General features: G+C 35.5%; 1 protein-coding gene across 14 annotated transcripts in view; it reads left to right on the forward strand.

Annotated features, from left to right (window-relative positions):
* Positions 1 to 14,616, forward strand: part of LOC135198187 (oxidation resistance protein 1-like) — a 1,642,352-nt gene that overhangs the window by 1,329,449 nt on the left and 298,287 nt on the right. The window lies entirely within an intron of this gene.

Below are 14,616 nucleotides of genomic sequence, written 5' to 3' on the forward strand. Positions count from 1 at the left end.
TTTTGTCCTGTCTCCCCATCTTGGGGAGAAGTAGAAACGGTTCTTTCCATAGTAACAAATAATGAGGGAATTTCCTAGCAATGACCGTGCCAGGGATGACCTTTCATTGTCGTGGCCTCTTTTGACCGTTCTGTGTGCTCTCGTCCACTTTCTATCCGTCCGTTTGAATACCAGAACTCGAACAAAATAAGAGATTGTCTTCACCGAAGATAGAGAGAGAATGTCACAGCTGAAAGATTCTTGGGACTGTTTTGTTTTCTGAGATATACATTGAGCCTTGCGGTGAAGTTCATTCTCTATACTTTTTATGAGTTGTACTTTCATCCTATTAAATAAATGTCTTTAGATTCGACAGAAAATCCTTAGATTGGAAGTGTATCCATTGCTGTTGAAGTTCTTTTTCTTCATCTGCAAAACGACGAGAAAAAAAAATCTTCCACAAATGGGACTTCCAAACACAGCACGTAGATATAATATTATGTCATCCTTCTGTTCACTGGAAAGAGATGAAACTGGATGTCCTCTACACCTGACAGACAGGTAGTAGTACTACTGCTGGACTGATGAGCGACGTGGAGTAGCTTCTGGACTGAGGTGGAAGGAAGGGCCAGCTGTATTCTCTATGTATTCGTATTGAATACAGGTTCTGGCAATTCGATTTTGATATATTAAACAACTAAATTAATTCAGCCAACTATGTACTGGGTCAGCTTCAAATAGGAGGGAAATGGAAACGGGACGTTGCCTGTTCGCCGCCTGCTGAATGAGACCGATCGTTGCTTTTGTTGGAAATTGGTCTTGGAAACGCAATCAAAGAGAATGGTCCCAATTAAATGAATTTGTAAATAGTCATCATAAAGAATGAATTTGGAGCTCTGTTTATTTTAGAAGTTTATTTAATGTGGGTTGGTAGTACCCACAAAGCACTTCCCTCCTGAGGGAGCGTCCCTATATTGCCTTCGTTTTGTAGCTGAGACGCTGGCGGAGCTTTCCTCATTTCTAGAGAGAGAGAGAGAGAGTGAGAGAGAGAGAGCTTTTCTGCCTCTTTCTTGGAGAAAGCTGTTTACAAATAAAACTTTTCGGTAGATTCTTGACTTTATATCGACTTAAACCCCACTTTACTTTATTCTTCACATACAGTGGAGTAGAATGGAAATGATCGTTTTGGAAATTGCGCGCAGTGCCACTTTTGTGAGTGAATAACTTCGTGCCTATGTATGTTTCTTTGTCTTGGCTGTGTAAGAACGAATGCTCAACATCGTTAGGTAAGCGAGAGTTCCGTGGACTGACCGTGGTAGAAGAAGCATTGCAAAAATGATGATTGTCAACGCGTCTGTAATATTAACCACGGGTCCTGTAGGCTGCGTCATATTGTAGGGCAGGCGTTAGTCGTCGGCGTACGTGAGGAGAAACTTGAACTTTCCCGTTTGCGCGCCTGATTCGGTTCGTAACTGACTTTTCCTTCTTTGCTGCAACAACTGTTGTTGGCGCCTTATATTCTTGTGTATTTGAAAGACAGTTATAAATCTATTTAAACAATAGAAGGAAAATACTTTTGCGTTCATGAATTTTGTTGCTGAGTTATCAAAATATTAATGTTTGAGTAGGTTTCAAAATTTGATTAGGAAGACTCCTACACGTGCGCTATCTCCGAAGAGTTATTTTTGTTTACAAGACTTACGCAAGCAATATTTGGCGTGATATATAGATATATATATATATATAATATATATATATATGTATATATATATATATATATATATTATATATTATATATATATATATATATATATATTATCTTGAATTTTTTTTTATCATCACCGTGATTCATATACATGCATTAGGCTGCAAAAGTCCTTTAGTATCCAGTTCGCTCTACCTCGGAATTATGTATTTTCATATATGTTAACCGAAGGGGAATTTTTTTAGTTGATAATATATATATATATATATATATATATATATATATATATATATACACGTATATATATTTGTAATATACAACGTGATTTACAAATATATCTGTGCTAGATGTGATTTATTTGTAGAAACCGTTTTTACTACCACCTTAGGTAGTTGTCCTGTGCATTCATGGTGTCTTTTGTTTTTCCTTTTTTTGTGTTTTTAATGTTCTTGTATTTGTACAGCCTTTATATTATTTGAGAAAAGATATGAATACGATTGTTTGTAAAATATGTGATTACCTTTTGCAGCCTGGAAAATGCATCATGTGCCTGGTGTGAAACCTCGGCCTTTGAATGAATGCAATGTAATCAAATGCCTTTCCCTGAAAAGCATAAGTGTGTATATATATATATATATATATATATATATATATATATATATATATATATATATATGTGTGTGTGTGTGTGTGTGTGTGTGTGTGTGTGTGTGTGTATATATAGTATAGATATATATATATATATATATATATATATATATATATATATATATATATATATATTATAGTTGTATATATACAATTATATGTATGTATGCCCGTATTTATGTATATATGTGTATACACTATATAACACACACACACTATGACAATTGAAGTCAATGGTATTGTTGGCAGATGACTTTGAATCATTGTATACTTCATCTTTTTCTGTAGAGGCAAGTTTCTCAAGAATAAGGAAAAATTATTCAGACGTCTTTACATTGACTTAATCTGTCGACGGACCGTTTCCTTCCTCATCGACGACATCTTCAGGACTAAAATACAAAGTAACATACAAGATTGTTATTACTTTGCGTTTACGCCTGAAATTGTCATTGGGTGCTGAATTCCCATCAGTCGGTGGGTATGCCCCTGGCTTACACCAAAAGGACTTGATTCCCGTCTTTGCCCGATAGTTTTGGATTGCTTTTGTTATTGGGTCGTCGTGCTCGGAAGTGTTCCTTCGCCCGTCTCTCTCTTCGGGGATGTTCACGATGTCCTGTGGCTTTCTCGAAGAAGGGAGGATGAAGTCCGTGTTCCTCTGTATGTTTAATGCAAGCTGTTGTTGATTTATGCTACAGCTTCTGCTATTTTTCAATCTGTGGGATCAGGCTTCTCTTTGCACGATCTCTTCGCTTTCTAATCTAACAATGTCGGTTTACGGTCGTGGTTGTTTATGTAGTGTTGGAATATTGCCCCTTGGTTGCGGCGAGTTAGCAGTCGCCTGCGTAGAATGGTAGTGGTGCGACCTATGTAGCATTTGCTGAGGGCTTAACGTATCACCTCGGTACATTGAAATTTGTATACTACGTTTGTAGACTCCCACATCTTCCTATGGGTGGCCGTGCTATTTCGCATGACAAGTTGGCTGATTAGATTCGGGCGGCAATAGACGCGCAAGGAAAGAGCTCTACTTAGGATCGATCGGTGTTGTACCGTTGGCAATCATCTCTTTCATGGCCTTGACCTCACGCTTGAACTGGATCTGATACGTGGTTTTTTAAATACAATATGATGTCTCCTGGTGAAGTAGGCGTTGTCTCTGGTGCGCTGGCATACAAGTCCAATTGTTTTCGTATGAAAACTTCTATTAGGCTGCTATCTTAGAGCAGTCTAACACCTACGAACTGCGCATGAGTAGTTTTTCATGAGGAACAATGCGTAATTGCGTGTCTCACGTACCCGGCTACCGCAGAGCGTTGGTAGTAAGTGTCAGGGCAACTGCCAACGGGCGTTAAGGCACTGACCCACATGAGTTGCCTTTTGGTACCCGGTATTATTGTATCTGTCTCCTTTCTTCTCCACATTGACATCCAGGAAGAGAAGTCTGTCTTTGATATCATATTTATTAGTGAAGTTTAAGCTAGAGTTCTTCATCAAGGCGTCCTGTAGCCTGGCCCTCCACGGTGGCTTCTTCGTCAGTATCGATGGTAATGAAGATTCAAGGTTGTTTCCTCGACATCTGCCGTGCGCTTATTGGCAAATAGGACGCCAAGTGGGATCCCATGGCGACACCATCTACCTGTCGAAAGAGGTCACCCATCTTATGGTGGTATGTCATGGGGCGTGGCATCGTGTGGTAGACGCCTTAAAATAATATCGACGGTTTCGTGAATAGACTTTCTACGTCCAGAGATATATACATAACTATAATTTATGTATAAGATTTATGTATTATGTGTACACACACACACACACACACATATATATATATATATATATATATAATATATATATATATATATATATATATATTGTTGACAGTAGATTGCATTAGTTTTAGAACTGAAATCGAAGAGGAAAAAAGACGGAAATAGTGCAAGTGGCGAAGGTGAATGACATTAACTGCATAGGAAGAATATAGAATAGTGAAGAACAGTGATAGGTATTTGATAATGAGATGAGGGGGATCGCCGGTTATTTCAATCAGGGAATGCAAGAGGCAGTGATGGGTATTGATAAAATATATCGTTTCTAAGTGCTTGTTCTTGTGCTGTTGAAGGAATAGGCTCTCTGGTCGTTTCGGTGATCAAGAACTGGTTGATAGTTTTTTTTAGTTTTTTCACTGAACCTGAAACGGTGAAAGGACATCGGCATTTAATTGTGTCGTTGGTGATTTGATGTTATTAGGATTATTTAAAAAGGAAAGAAGACAAGCTGTTCAATTGATTCCTTGCCAAAATTTGAATTTGTTGGATTGGAGATTTTTCATCATATCTTACTGATATAATGGTGTGTTATAGAATGCCAGCATTCTATAACACACCATTATTATTCAAAAGAGTTTCGAAAGGTGCACATAGATGATCAAAATGCTGTACAGTAATATGCGATTCTTCGACAGTGATTTGTTCAACTGGAAAGGTTAAGTACTTGACCGGATAGTCAGAAAGTGCTGCTGTTTGCTCTGTTGTAACTGCTGCTGGGCGAAGGTAACTGTGGTGTCCTGATCTTACTCGATTTTAGAGCATCAACTGCTGTTATAATTTACGACCCATTGAATAGATGAAGAAGCATTTGGGGATTTGAAAGATTACTCATGAGACAAAAAATTCAGTACTCCGTAGAGACTGGGAGCTCATACTTACATTATGAAAACATTAGGAAAGTACTCCTAGGATGAGTGTTGGGTCCACTCTTTTTTTACATACGCAACCAGTGTGTTAAATTTACTGCAGACACATATGGTACAGTTGAAGCTATTTATGGGTGACACCCTATTTTATTTATCCTTAAACGTCATCAGCGATACAGATGAGAAACTAATTGTTCTTACCACGGTCAGGAAATGGATGACATTTAAGGAACGCAAACTTAAAAGAGAAGTGAATTTATGTTGATTGGAAAGAAAAGGGGCTTAAGAAATCAAGGTGAATCTGAATAGTATTCAGTCTTTGAATGGTATTCAGATCTGATTACTGGTCATGTCCACGACTAAACACCTCTGGATAGTACTTGGTCTCTCTTTCCGAGTCAGTAATGTAATGTTACATGGGTTATTGGGCATCATTATAATATTGCCTTTGATTAAAAATACCATTAACTCCGTTAAAAAAAATGCGATTGCATCTTTTTCAGTCTTATGTTCGGTAGATTATGATTGGACTTTTGATTCTCTATCATAATCTACCGAAGATGTAACTGAAAGAGATGCAAAATTTGATAAATAGAGCAGCAAGATTAGTAAAGGGCGTTGCACCTCGAGATAGAAATACTCCATAAATGTCTAGTTGCATTGGCTGTATATGAAAACTAGAATGTTTAAAATGTGTTATGACTCATAAAGACATCAAGACGATGTCCGTGGATTGGAGTCAACACAAAACAAGCCACAGATGGCTTCATTTCAAGTCAGATGAGCCAAGAGCTTTCAGTTTGCAGCCGCAGGATTTTACTGAAAGCTGCTACATGGAATCAGGAGGACTAGAAATAGCGTCTTTCAGGAAAAGTAAAGATTTTATTATTTTCTGTGTTATGATAGTGTGATTGATGATTTTAATTTGGACTCTTGCTGTATTCTCTTCCGAATGTCCCTGCACTATCATACATACTTAGCGGAAATAGATTTTTGTTTCCAACGCACCTCCTTCAGTAAGGTGGGCCCGGAAAAGAAACCAACTCTGACGCAAAGTTGTAGCTATTGTTTATAAAAGAACAACATTCCACCTGCAGGTTAAATGTTTGTTTGTTTTCTGAACGATGAATCGGTCTTGAGTTGATTGTTTCTTTACTAGTGCTTTGAGAAGGCCGTTGAGGTTGTAGCGGTGAGCAACTTGAGACAGCAGAAACCTGATGAACAACCGCGTGACTTCCGAAGACTGGCTTTTCATCTCTTTTGTCCTTCCTCCCCAGTACCTCTCATTGTGTCATCTCTGCCAGTTCTGTCCCACGACGTCTTGCATCATCATCTCGCGGTCCCCAGTAGGACGCTTGAACTTAGAGCCGAGTTATCGTACGCAAAAATAGATAGTAATATCTGATCTGCGTTGTGGATGCAGTCTCCAAAGACCCTGTTCGGTTCAATGCATCCTCTCACCCATACTGATTTTGATTGTCAACGAGTGTGACTTGTCATGATAGTTTTGTTTGCTGCAACAGTGGTTACCTGTTTAGCGTATTTGCCAACATAAATAATTAAAACTTGAAATCTCATTTTTATTTGGCTTCCGTTTCGAAATAGCTGCAATCCAGAAATGACTTGTGAAGTTGTATCTCTGTCCGACTTATTCTGAAGAATGACAAATCCTGGTAGTGTCGTCTGGGGCGGTTCCGTCTGGCACTCGCCTAAGATTTCTGCTGCTAATGGTCGGCGCATCATGTCTGGTAATCGCTTGTCCGTCCAAATTCTGAACGGAGAAGAGGACGAGGAGGACCCGCTCTTTACTAGCTGGGGGACGCCTGAACACTTAGCAGAGGGTGTTAAGAAGTTGGCGTGCAAACTCACTCAAAATTGCCGAGGTAGTTTCAGTAGAAATTAGGAAAAATACCCTAGGTAAATGTTACTGGAAGTAATGTATGTTTTTTTGTATGGAATGTCATAAAGCTGTTTACTGCATTGAACAGTTTCTCTTCCTTTTTTCAGGTTTGGAAATACTGTTTTCTTTAAATTGTTTTTGGTATTAGATCAAATTCTGTGGATTTTCCTGAAACTTTCGTAATTTGGCATAAAATATATTATAGACAAAGTTTTTCGCTATTTTGTTTTTATATTGATCATGTTGCTGGTTATTAGAGGCTACAAATGTCATAACTAAGAATATGATGAAAATTTTGTTATAAGAAAATATAGTTGATGTCGGAGTGTTGTAAGTTCAATATACTATTTCATAGTTTTACTTTTATATTGCAAAGAATATTTGTCTGTTCAGAAAATGAGGGTCCCATTTGAATACGGACGAGGATGTTTTTCATTCTGTGTGAGGTCTTCCTGTTACTGTGTGTGAGCTGTCTGTCCCCAGTCTTTCTGGCCGCTGATTCATTCACTGGAACATCCGGGGAGCTTCAGTAACGACCATTTTCATTTTCGTACTGAAGCCGAGAAGTTCCAGTGAATCAATCAGTCGCTTTAAAGACAGTACAGCACACAGTAACAGGATGACCTCATACAGATTGAAAAACATCCTATCGTCAGTATTCAAATGCACCATATTTGTCTAGACAGACAAATATTCTTTTCAATATAAAAGTAAAATTAATTATATACTATATTATATATATATATATATATATATATAGTATATATATATATATATATATATTATATATATATATATATTATATATATATATATATATATAATATATATATATATGATATATATTATATATATATATTAATATATATTTATATATATATATATATTAATATATAGATATAATATATATATATATATAATCTATATATTATAATATATATATATATATATATATATATATAGGTATATATATATATATATATATATATATCTACAGGGTGTCTCAAAAAAATGTACTCACTCTTAGAATTATGAGAGAACCTTTATTTATGGACATAGAGCGAAATGAAATAGCATCGAATACATGAGACAAATGTGTTTGAAGAATCATGTTTGCGAATGTTCAAATTGATGACCATTATTGTCCAGACAACGCTGATAACGCGCACCAAGGGATTCGCAAACGTCGCGAAACATGTCATTAGGAATATCACGAGTGAGTACATTTTTTTGAGACACCCTGTATATATTATTATAATATATATATATATATATATATATATATATATATATATATATATATATATATATATATATATATATATATATATATATATATATATATATATATATATATATATATATATATATATATATATATATATATATATATATATATATATTATATATATATATATATATATATATATATATATATATATATATATATATACCTAGAATCCGACACACCTGGAAGATGAGTAACCTTCCCAAACAAGCATAAACATGGGTACAATTAAAAAAAAAAAAAAAAAAAAAGATTAAGACGATCTGCTCAGGCTGAAGGACAAGACAATTAAAGGATTATTATAGCTTTCACCTATAATAATCATTTAATTGTCTTGTCCTTGTGTCTGAGCAGATTGTCTTGATCTTTTTTATTTATTTTTTCTTTTTAATTGTACCCATCTTTATGCTTGTTTGGGAAGGTAACTCATCTTCCAGGTGTGTCGGATTCTAGGTACTAATCTCTTTATAATCCCTATCTGTCAGTTATACGACCTTTCTTGTATTGTCAATTCCTCATGTAAGTCCGTTCATCTGCTAAGTAAAGGACGTAGAACGTTGAAAGATCTTGCGGAAACTCCATTGTTTATTTTTCCCTCGTGGCTTATACCTTTATTTATAGATATATATATATATAATATATATAAGATATATATATATATATATATATATATATGTATAATTAATATACATACTAAGCGAATCACAAAATTTAGAACGTACTGTCATATCGAAGTGTGTATGAATGATCGGTATCATCATCATCGTCGTACGTATTATTCAGATCTGCGAAGTGTATTCTGATCATCCACACCATGCATGCATCTGCCCAGAAGTCGAAGAGGAAGACGTATTCTCCCAAAACTAAAAAGCTTGTCCTTAAGTTAAAAGACAAAGGAAAGAGCAATTGTGTAATCGGCCGCCAGCTGAACATTGTATGGCATGTCCTCCATTTTGGCAGCAGTCGACAACTTGAAATCCATCATTGTTGAACATGAAGTAAGGTTAACTTGCTTTGGCATTTGATCATTTATTTTTTTCTATTGTTGAAATAGATTTTGATGAAAATAATTAGTTAAAGTGATTAACGGAGATGCAGATATGTTTGAGAGAGAGAGAGAATCGTTCGATCTAAACTTTTCAAGAAACTGTCATTTCATGTTGAATTTTGAATTTTAATTTTTTTTTAATAAATTGTAATTTCATATCAAATCTTGAATTTTTATCAGTTCTTTTTTTTTATTGTCGAGTAAATTTAGATGAAAATGATTACATAGTGAACGTGATGGACAAAGAAACTGAGAGGCGTTCATAACCAAGTTTGTTAGGCCTAACAGCTCATGATCCGCCAGTCCCTGAAACCTCAAATGGTTCACAAAACCTTCATTTTGCAGAAGAACTCTTCGTGGAGGATGAGATAGAGGAGTTTGAAGGTTTTTTGGCAGAGGATGGGTAGAGGTAATTCCACCCAAAAGGTTTTTCAAAGATTTTTACAGCAGGAAATGACTGTATCGTACAGTACACTTGCACCCAATGGTGGCAGTGTTTGTGTGTGGGAGTTTTAACCATCCTGTGTGTAATTTTAAACTTTTTCAAGTTATTAAAATCGCAAAACCTTTTTAATGTTTTATTTATCCATAAAAACAATTTCATATTAGAAAAAGAAAAAGTATAGTACATAGAAAGTATTGAAAATGGGAAGTAAAAAAGTTTGACTGGGTAGGTTGCTGTTTGCCTTGGCACTAATGGAATTATTCCCATAAAGTATATGTATCGAAGTCTGCGATTTTCCAGTTCTGTGAGGGGATGGATCAACCAGATTCTCGCATAATTGGGGACCGTATTGTAGTGTGTGTGTGTGTGTGTGTATATATATATTATATTATATATATATATATATATCTATATATATATATATATATATATATATATTATATACATACACACACACACACACACACACACACACACACACACACACACACACACAGAGGCAGCCCCAGGTTTACGGCAGGGTTGGCTAATGATGTTCCGAGGTTACGGCGCTTTTCAATTATATTCGTCAGAAATTATTTCCAGTTTTACCACACATGTTCCAGGGTTACGACGCCGATCTGACGGAAGAAATAGGATTCCAGAAATGCAAAATAATCAATATTTGAAGTTTTTTTTAATGAAAAATGCAATAAAAATGCACTTTACATAGTTTTCAATATACCCAAAGCATTAAAAGTAAGGTTTTCTTAGGAATTTTGATGATTTTCCGGCTTATGGAATCATAAGCTGGAGACTGCCTGTGTATACACACACACACACACACACACACTAGCTGTACCCAGCCACACGTTGCTGTGGCTCAGTCTGGTTAAATGGAAAAGAAAGATAAGAGAAAGTCTTATTCTTACTCTCTTTCTCCCTCCAACCATCACTGTCTCTTTCTCCCTCTCTTCTCACTAATACCAACTCTCTCTCTCTCTCTCTCTCTCTCTCTCTCTGTTTCTTCTCCATAATACCCCATCTACTCTTTCTCACTTCCTTTGCCTCTCATTCTCTCTCTTCCAACCCCTTTCTCAAACTCCACCCTCTTTGATGTCATTGATGTTTACCCTATAGTATTGTTTTCCAAATGATGTCATATGCAGGAATTATGTATGATAAATTCGCAAAGTAACTAAGTCTACGTGCATAACCAGTCCAGTTTTGACAGAATGTTTATGCTGTTTGACTCTTACTTCTAAGCCCTTGCTCGACTGTCCGAGATAAAAAGAGGGGCAAACATCTAATGCAATATTCATTCATTTGAGTAAAAACAACCACCGGATAAGTTGGATTGGTAGTTCAGTAATTGCAAGATCAAAAGATGTCTTATCACGAAATCTTTTAGAATCTGCCATAATACAACTTACTTCCCATTGTAATTTTAATATTAGTCTTGGCCCGTTTCATTTAGACCCTTGTATTTGTAACATGTTTAAGAATGACCTCAAAGATATAATTACAGACTTAAATACAAATTAGTTGCCTTAGAGATATTTTCTTTGTATATGTATGTTTAATATGTTTTGTGAATATCTTTTTGTTCTTAAATTGTACCCATGTTTATGCTTGTTTGGAAATGTTACTCATTCTCCAGGTGTGTTGGATTCTAGGTACTAATCTCCTTATAATCCCTATTTGTCACTTATACGACCTTTCCTGTACTCTCAGTTTCTCATGTAAGTCAGTTTGTCTACTAAGTAAAGGACGTTGAGTCGAAAGATCTTGCAGTAACTCTGTTGTTTATCTTTCCTATATAAATATATAAATTCCTTCTGTTAAAACAAGATACATCTCCAGTTTTAAAGTTTAGGACTATATTTTGGTGGATGTACTTCCACCCTTATCAAACAGTGAATGCCAGAAGGAACTTCATTTCAGAAATATATATTGTAGGAGATATGCCCTTAAGTGATTCTTGGGGATGCCGCTGAGCCATTATGGTTTCTGTTAATTGTCTTAATCGGCTTCATCATTGCCTGAAGGAAGATGTTATTTATCTGCTCCGAATCCCAGGCGCCATTGGAAAGGTTGATCCTATTATCTTGTTGTGTTATTAGTGAAGATTCCCCCATTTGATTTGTATCGACAGCTGCTCTTGTATAAAATTCGTGATGAGTTCCAATCCATGGTATGGTTCTTGCTATTTATATGATGGAAAATTGCTGAAGTATTTTGTCCATATCTAACTGATCGTTCATGTTGCAATAATCTTTCCTAGAGGGATTTTCCAGTAAAACCAAAATATGACTTATCACAGTCTTACAAGGGATATCATAAACTCCAATGTTTTTGGAAACTGGTTTCTGCTGAATGTTAATTAATGATTTCCCTAGTGTATTTGGATAAGTGAAGATAAAGGGGTTCGAGGGCCTTAAGGTTTGTGTGATCTCTCTTAAACTACCCACATGAGGGATTATGAATTCGTTTGTGTATTTTTCCTTTTCTTTATTTTCTATAGGTTTGTAAAAAATGCTCTTTGCTGTATGTATGGCTTTTTCTATTGTGTGCTTGGGGTAATTTAACAAGAGTTGATTTCTTATTGTTTCAAGTTCTTTGTTAAGGAAATCTGGGGACCATACTCTCAGGCTCTTTAAGGAATAAGTTACATGCTATGCCGAGTTTAACTGCAATGTCATGATAGCTGTAAAAATGTATGTAAGAAAGTGAGGATGTTGCTTTCCTATAGACAGTGAATATATAGTTGTTATTAGTTCTAATGATTAAGACATCTAAAAAGAGGAATTGTTTAGTGTTTTCCCATTCTACTTTAAATTTTATGCTTGGGACCAAGGAACTTAATCTTTGTAGAAAGATCAAAATCACCCCACTCACTTTTCCAATATGTTAAGATGTCATCTACATAACGGACCCAAATCTTATCTGCAGGTTTGATAGGGTTTATAATTACTCTTTCAAAATACTCCATACATATATATAAGTTTGCTAACGCAGGACTAAGCTGGCTCCAAATACTGCAACCAATTTTTTTACAGTAAAAGTTATCAACAAAGGAAACGACATTATTAGTGACGCAGAGTTCTATAAGTTGCATTATTTTATTCAGTTTAATGGAGGAGTGGTCAGAAAATGGCTTTATAGTTTGTTTTTGAGGAACATTAATACATCTTTTATGGGTACCTTCGTGAAAAGGGAGTCTGTGTCTAGGCAGAGAAGTTTTACGTTATGTACGGGGATATTTGCCGACCTAAATTTGTTGCAGAAGTCTTTTGTATGTTTTATATGACTAGGGGATAAAGGTCCTAAGAAGGGGGATAGTAGCTTGGCTTACCATGTATTTTTCTTACTTTTACCGATGTTTCTGTTTTTTTCTGAAGAAATCTATTGGGACATTATGGCTCTGGTATTTTGTTATTTCTCATAAGTAGTTGTTATCATTTAGAAGTTCACTGATCTTTTCTTGGTAGAAACTTTTGTCCTTTTAACACAATTTTACCATTTTTATTTGATCTGGTGATTATAACATCTAGTTTGTGGAGTGAGTTTATAGCTAACATGAATGTTTTAGGCAGTGGGTGTGTGCTATTGTCTGGTTAGGATGTTTAGAAGAATTCCCATTAGACATATTTCATCTTTCTTGTAATTTTTGTTAGCAATAAATTTATCATTTAAGACAATGGATTGTTTATTAGTTAAGGGGCACATGGATAGGTTCATAACTTTGTATTGTTGACCTAAACGGTTCCAAATACTATTTTCAGTTAATGAGTAAAATTTACAAATAAGCCTATTGAATAACACTAATGCGAGCAACTGTGTCTATACAAATGGATGATAGGTACCTATATGTGGGCTCTGAAGTGACGAGATGGAGGTTGCGAGTAGATGTCGACCTTCATATTCCTGATCCTTTCTTCGAAGAACATCTTGTGAGATGGTGGAAAGGGATCAGATGATGTTGTCCATTTATGGAAACTACATTTTCAGGAGCACTTGTTCCTTCAAACATTCTTCTAAGAAGTCTTTCTGGCTTTTCAGAAGGAGAATCTTTATCATGTCCTTTTCAAATCAACGGTAGGCCGCTTTTCAAATCAGCGGTTGGCCGGCTTCACCTCGGGCTGGTGTACATGTATATATATATACACACAGTACAGTATATATAATAATATCTATATATGCATACATACATAAACACATACTACTTAAATAGTACATACCTGAGTTCAGTTGACCTATTTTGCTTTTAATGTCTCTGATAGTTTTCCATACTTGAAGTGATTTATGCTTTCAAGGACTGTAAGATAGTTGATGTACAATTGTCAGTGACTATTTTGAGTTGAGGTCAGTAGTAGTGTCATCTGTTCAGTGTGTTTGGATGAACCCCTGTTCTGTAAATTAACCCTCAGGTCTGCCCCTGAGGCAAAAGTTTATATGCAGACATGTTAATCCCAGGGAGGATAGTGCTATTTAAGGGGGCCGGCCAGCTAATGCCATTTTTTAAAGCCAGGACTTTGACATTCATCCCACTTAATAAGGTGACTTGGGACATCTCCAAACCACATATGATTTATTTTTGCCTCTGACCTTTGGTTTTTGTGACACCAGGGTGATTTATGCCGAAAATAACCATTTCTAAAATTCTATCTCCTCCCTTGACACTTCATATTAAGACCTGGGATTACTACCATATATAGACCTGATGTAGACCTCCAATCAAATGAAGAGTTTTTTTTTTTCTAAAAGTAATTTTTTTGCTAAATATGTATTTTTTCATTTTAGTAAAAAAATAAACCCTATAAATCAGGAAAAAAATTTTAGAAAAAAAAAAGAAACTCTCTCTCCTTCACTAACGTGGCCTATTGGAGCAAATTTTCTTTTTTTGTATGTTCTCGAGATGTTTTCCTTGTCTATT

This window comes from Macrobrachium nipponense, chromosome 21, assembly GCF_015104395.2.
Source record: "Macrobrachium nipponense isolate FS-2020 chromosome 21, ASM1510439v2, whole genome shotgun sequence".
Taxonomy (NCBI): Eukaryota; Metazoa; Arthropoda; class Malacostraca; order Decapoda; family Palaemonidae; genus Macrobrachium; species Macrobrachium nipponense.